The 7074-nt window shown below is 40.2% G+C and overlaps 1 protein-coding gene across 1 annotated transcript in view; it reads right to left on the reverse strand.

The window, feature by feature from the left end:
- Window positions 1–7074, reverse strand: part of TTPA (alpha tocopherol transfer protein) — a 59728-nt gene that overhangs the window by 25928 nt on the left and 26726 nt on the right. The window lies entirely within an intron of this gene.

A 7074-nucleotide genomic window follows, 5' to 3' on the forward strand; every position in this document is an offset into this window, starting at 1 on the left:
GTCAGCTTTGGAGATCAATGTAATACCTACTTCATAAAAATAAATTCTAAATTTTTTCTCTTTCATGATTTGAAGTAATTTAAGTGGTATTATAATGATGTTATTATTAAAGACTTGGTTGAATTCTTCCATGGGACTATCTGGAGATCTTCTCTTTATGGGGGTGTATTTAGTTAATTTCTCTATTTAAGATCATTTGCCTGTGTAGACTGTCTCCACTGGGGTCAGTTTTAGTAACCTGCATTTTTTTTTTATTATTATTATACTTTAAGTTCTAGGGTACATGTGCATAACGTGCAGGTTTGTTACATATGTATACATGTGCCATGTTGGTGTGCTGCACCCATCAACTCGTCAGCACCCATCAATTCATCATTTATATCAGGTATAACTCCCCAATGCAATCCCTCCCCCCTCCCCCCTCCCCATGATAGGCCCCAGTGTGTGATGTTCCCCTTCCCGAGTCCAAGTGATCTCATTGTTCAGTTCCCACCTATGAGTGAGAACATGCGGTGTTTGGTTTTCTCTTCTTGCGATAGTTTGCTAAGAATGATGGTTTCCAGCTGCATACATGTCCCTACAAAGGACGCAAACTCATCCTTTTTTATGGCTGCATAGTATTCCATGGTGTATATGTGCCACATTTTCTTAATCCAGTCTGTCACTGATGGACATTTGGGTTGATTCCAAGTCTTTGCTATTGTGAATAGTGCCGCAATAAACATACGTGTGCATGTGTCTTTGTAGTAGCATAATTTATAATCCTTTGGGTATATACCTAGTAGTGGGATGGCCTCTTAAAGGAAACCGCATAGTGTCCCCACGGATGCTAACCACCCGTTTAGCAGCTTTGGTTAGGAACCCCAGCTTTTTCCCAGCGAGGGAAACCGCTGGTGCTCAACACCGAGGGAACGATGTCAAAGTTGGGACGTTTTTTACAATCTACTAGAGAACCTTTTTTTTTTCTTTTTCCTTCCTCCCTCTCTTGCTTCCATTCTTCCATCCTTCTTACAATCTTGGAGCTGAAAGGAGCCTTAGAATGAGCCTTTAATGGCCCGTGGCGGACGCGCTACTGAACCCTCTCGGGTCTCTTTCCATCAGATTCCAGACTGCTGACCCCTTGCCTCGCACTGGATTACAGCATGCATTCTAAAACACGCGTTCCACAATGCCTCCTTAGCTGCCTCACCGCTTTTCTCCCTTCCTCCAGGTTCGGAAAAACTTCTCTAATCCTGGCACCGGCCCCTGTTACTGACACAAATAAGTGACTAGCTCGTGCCCTGCCCTCCTTCCCCACCAATATTTGTATATTTATATATTTTATTAATTTATTATTTACTTATTTAGAGACAGGGTCTCACTGTCGCCCAGGCTGGAGTGCAGCGTTCTGATCAAGGCTCACAGCAGCCTCCAACTCCTGGGCTCAAGTGATCCTCCTGCCTGGGCCTCCCAAAGTTTTGGGATTACAGGCCTGAGCCACCATTAGTGGCCTCCAAATATTTTTAGCACCCTAAACTTACTCTGTTACACTCCACCACCACTAAACTTTAAGCATCTGTACTCGCTAAAATGGACAGTCCAAAGCTGTTATATGATTGTGTCTATGAAGGCCTGGGGAATGAAGATGAAGTAGGGAAATAATGTGGAAACTTAAAAGGCTGTTCCATTGTCCTTTTCTTGATTTCTCCGTATTGGAACTAGCTTACAATTGACTTATCTTCCCGAGAGAGAATCCATGAAACCGTTTCTTATTAAATGCATACTATGCTTCAGTTAAATGCTGGACTTGGAAAAAAAACAAATTAAGCCAAATCTTTGCTTTTAGGGAGCTCAGAGTGTGGAGAAAGAGACTGACATTTCATTAATTAAAGAAAGAGTGATTGCGTGACCCTGTTCTAGGTACTGAGGCCGCTCCTGTGAACAAAGTAGACACAACTCTTGCTTTCAAGGAGTTTTCATTCTTTGCGGGGAGGGAATGGATGACAAACAAGATAAATCAGTAAATAATGTAATGTAAGAAATGGCAGTCAATGCTATGGGGGAACAAAGCCAAAACGTGGGCAGCATCTACAGTGACGCTGGAATAAACACCTGAGTGAGGTGAGCGAGCTGGCCCAGGGGTATCTGGGACTGGAGGGCTGTGGGCTTTGGCTTCTATTCTGAGGGAGATGGGAAGCATTAGAGTAAATAACCCCAATCCAATCAGAAAGCAGCTATATCTGGGGACAAAAGATTCCTAGCTTTGGCTTATACTCAGTGAGACCGAAGCTATTGGAGTAAAGGTTTACAAGTCAATGTGACAAGTGTACAAAACAGGTTTGAAGACCATGGTGTGAGAACACAGAGGAACACTACCAACACTCCCTAGGAGATCTGGAAAGGCCTCACAAAAGGGCTGTTTGCATGGCCTTAGTGAATGCACAGGGACTGTTTGCCAGCCAAAGGAGAGAAGGGGAAAGAAGAAAGTACTAGTCAAGAGGGGCTGCCTGTGCAAGGCCTTTCTGGAAGCTCCAAAGAATTAAAAGACAATGGTAGTCTTTCTTTTCTAGAAGTTTTAAGTGTCTAAAAGTAAATTAATAAGACAGGGCCTATAGAGCGTGTTTTCCTCCCTTCAAGAAGATTTTTTTCAACGCACTCTCCACTTTTTTTTAGTAATTAGCATCCGCTTTTTTGAAATTGGGCAGAAAGTTCAGTGAGACATCGGGGACATTATCTAGCTATAGCTGTTGAAGGTGCAAAGAGAATGTTTCTTCCTCTCTGAAAGTTCCATGATCTTAGTCTATGAAACAACCTGACAGTAGACAGACTAATGGGAAAAAGGCACACATGTATATTAACGTGTGTAAACAAGGGAGTCATACACAAAGTATGAGACTTAAAGAAGGGGCCAGGTAATGAAGTTTTATACCATCCTGAGGTTACAAAAAGAACAGGGGCTTGGGGCTTCTTGGGAAGAGATGGAGACACAGGTTATGGGAAAGTGAGGGAGGAAAGCATGACGTAGAGCCTATCTAGTTTTGCAGATAAAATCCTCCAGGGAGGAGCTCTCAGAAAGAATAAGACAGGAGCATGTGGTAACAGTTTCCTTAGCAAACCTTTAAGGTGTCCAACTTTTAGTCCCTTTTTCCCAAAAGTTAATCTTTCCTAGATCCAGAGAAGGGAAGCCACAGAGAAAGCTTGGATGTTTATTTCACCTGTATGGATTTTCTCTACAGATACAAATCTCCCCTATAAAAGACAGCTTTTCAGGGCTATTCTTGTGTTGGCAGTCCCTCTGAATAGCCATCTCAAAATAGACCAAAGGAGTATATTGTGAATGGCATATTTTTGTTTTTTGTTTTTTGTTTTTTTTTTTTTGAGATGGAGTCTTGCTCTGTCGCCAGGCTGGAGTGCAGTGGTGCAATCTCAGTTCACTGCAACCTCCGCCTCCCAGGTTCAATCGATTCTCCTACCTCAGCCTCCTGAGTAGCTGGGACTACAGGTGGGCGCTGCCATGCCTAGCTAATTTGTGTATTTTTAGTAGAGATGGGGTTTCACCATGTTGGCCAGGATGGTCTCAATCTCTTGACCTTGTGATCAGCCCGCCTTAGCCTCCCAAAGTGCTGGGATTTCAGGCGTGAGCCACCGTGCCCGGCCTAGTATCCCTTTTTAGAACTGATAAATCTGTTATTTCTGCATCTGTGAAACTCTTCTAAGAAATCAAGAAGATTGATTGATTGATTGCCATTAAACTCAGTAAAATGAAGCCAACATGGAGCCCAGATGGTGGTGAGAGGTGGCCCCTGAATACCTAAGAGGTGGCAGAGGAAGCAGTGGACATCTATAACTCAAGTGGGAAGCAATGCCAATGTCAGTGGTTAGTCCAGTGGTAGAAAAGATTGCACCACTATGGGAAAGAGAGAAAAACGTTGAAGAATTGATGGGGCAGACATATAAGGTGACAATTTTACACTAAAATTTGATTACTTTGGGGATAAATTATGCAGATCATGCTTCTGTCTTTCAACAATGTTATTTTGGGTTTGTATAAAAATTTTAGATTTCTTGGCACAAGCTTTCAAGAGATATTACTCAATTTTTGTTTTGAAGTGTTTTCACATTTTCTTTGCTCATATTTCAGTCTGGTGAGCTCTTGTGTTTACTGAAAATGTATCCAGGCCTCTGGCTGAAAGATTCCAAAGGGGTTTCTGGAACTAATGGTATGAGGAAATAAAAACAAAACTGGAAGGAAAAGTTCGTTGACTTTTGTAGCTACCTTACAATTTACTCTGAAATTACTTAACATGTAGTTATTAACATAATAATTCATAAGTATACTGATTTATTTTACTTTCAGCTTCACAGAAAAGACAAATATTTTTCTCTGTTAAAAGATAACTTTTCAAAAAAGATAAAATTATGACACATATACATATATAAAAGTGAACATGTGTTAAAGATTTTATTCAACTGATAAGGAGGAAAGTAGACATGTTATTGCAAGTACAAAGAAGTAAAAAAAAAAAGCGCACATTTACATGGAGTAAAGGATGTTGAAAGGGATGTGCAAATGGAGGCAAAACTAACTTCTTTCACAGTGAGGGACAGAGGTCAATCAAAACTCCTCCAGGCACGACAGAATTAGCATGTTATTAGACAAGAATTATTTGCCATTGCTATCAGTTATCTACAGTTCGTAGAATTGTAAAATAGCTTCAATAGAATGAGAATCAAATAATGCAGGAGGTGCCATCTAGAGTCTATGTAATGCATAATTTTTCACTGAAGCACAAATGTTACCCCACATCACTTGGGAAACTCTATGTAAGATTTATCAAATAATATTCACCATAGAACATTTCAAACATATGTAAAAGTAATAGTAATGAATACCAACGTACAGCCTGCTTCAGTAATCAATATTTTGCCAATCTTGTTTTATCCACCTCCCCTACTTTTTAATAAGCTGAAATATTTTAAAGACATACCCACATATTACACTATTTTAAATCTCACACTCTTGTAAATACTACAAAATAAACTTTTTACATCACCACAATACCATTTTTCACACTTAAAAAATTAGCAACAATTCCCCAGTATTATCTAGTACCCAGTCTATATTCAAAATTCCCTGATTATCTCAAAGATATCTTGTTTAAGTTCTTCACATTAGGATCCACATACAGTTCATACATTGCATTTGGTTGCTGTGTGTAAGTGTCAAGAATAGCCTCCCTCTTTTTTAAATGCTGTTAATTTGTCGGCATAACCAGGTCAATTTTGTTTAGCATTTACCATCTTCTGGATTTTTCTGATTGCTTCTTATTGGCATCATTACATTGTTTTTGTTTCCTCTGCATTTCCGGTGAAGAATAGTTAGATCTAGAGGATTGGTTAGATTTAGATTCAATCTTACTTTGGCAAGAAAGTTTCACGAGGTGCATCACATGAAAAGGTATATAATATCTATGTTGTTCCCAGTGTAGATCCTCACAAAAGAGGGAAATGCTTTGAGAATGGACCATGCAATGCTTCCATGGTACATCTCAATAGATATTCCCCTGATGCTAGTGGGTGACCCAACATCAATCAGCTCACTCTCTGATCGGCCTGTCTCCAATGGGAATCTTACCACCCTTGAAGGCAAATGTTTCCACAGCTTCAAAGTGTTTAAATTGTTCTTTTTCCCCCTCTAAATGCACAAAGAAATGAATAGCCTGCTGCAGTAATAACCATTTACTGCAACTGCTCTCAGACGTCTCCAAAACTGCTGTCCTTGCCAGTGACCTGGTAGCTATTGCACACACAGTGGCTAAGTGCTTTCTCACAAAACACAGTAATCCCTAGTACCCCCTAAAGCCAAAAAGATCATGGAACTCAAGATGTATTAAAGGCTTAAATGTAAAACCCAAAACCATAAAAATCCTAGAAGAAAGCCTAGGCAATAACATTCAGGACATAGGCACGGGGAAAGACTTCATGACTAAAACACGAAAAGCAATTGTAACAAAAGCCAAAACTGACAAACAGGATCTAATTAAACTGAAAAGCTTCAGCACAGCAAAAGAAACTGTCATCAGAATGAACAGGCAACCTACAGAATGGGAGAAATTTTTTTCAATCTACCCATTTGACAAAGGTCTAATATTCAGAATCTGCAAGGAACTTAAACAAATTTACAAGAAAACTCCATTAAAAAGTGGGCAAAGGACGCTTCTCAAAAGAAAACATTTATGCACCTACAAACATATGAAAAAAAGCTCATCATCGCTGATCAGCAGAGAAATGCAAATCAAACCCACAATAAAATAACATCTAATGCCAGTCAGAATGGCGATTATTAAAAAGTCAGGAAACAATAGATGCTGGTGAGGCTGTAGAGAAATAGGAATGCTTTTACACTGTTAGTGAGATTGAAAATTAGTTAAACCATTGTGGAAGACAGTGTGGCAATTCCTCAAGGATCTAGAACCAGAAATACCTTTTGACTCAGCAATCTCATTACTGGGTGTATACCCAAAAGAATATAAATCGTTCCACTCTAAAGACACATGCACACATATGTCTACTGAAGCACTATTTACAATAGCAAAGACTTGGAACCAAGCCAAATGCCCATCAATGATAGACGGGATAAAGAAAATGTGATACATATACACACCTTGGAATACTATGCAGTCATAAAAAGGAATGAGATTCTGTCCTTTGTAGGGACATGGATGAAGCTGGAAGCCATCATCCTCAGCATACTAACACAGGAATAGAAAACTGAACATTGCATGTTCTCACTCATAAGTGGGAGATGAACAATGAGAACACATGGACATGGGGAGAAGAACACACACACTGGGGCCTTTTGGAGGTTGGGGGGCAAGGGGAAGGAGAGCATTAGGACAAATATCTAATGCATGTGGGGCTTAAAACCTAGACAACGGGTTGATAGGTACAGCAAACCACCATGGCACATGTATACCTAGGTAACAAACCTGCACAATCCACATATGTATCCCAGAACTTAAAATAGGAAAGGAAAGGAGAGGGGAGAGGGGGGGGGGGGAATCGGGAGCGGGCCGTAGCATTAGAAAAAGGGGG

Source organism: Piliocolobus tephrosceles, chromosome 7, assembly GCF_002776525.5.
Source record: "Piliocolobus tephrosceles isolate RC106 chromosome 7, ASM277652v3, whole genome shotgun sequence".
In the NCBI taxonomy this organism is placed as follows: domain Eukaryota; kingdom Metazoa; phylum Chordata; class Mammalia; order Primates; family Cercopithecidae; genus Piliocolobus; species Piliocolobus tephrosceles.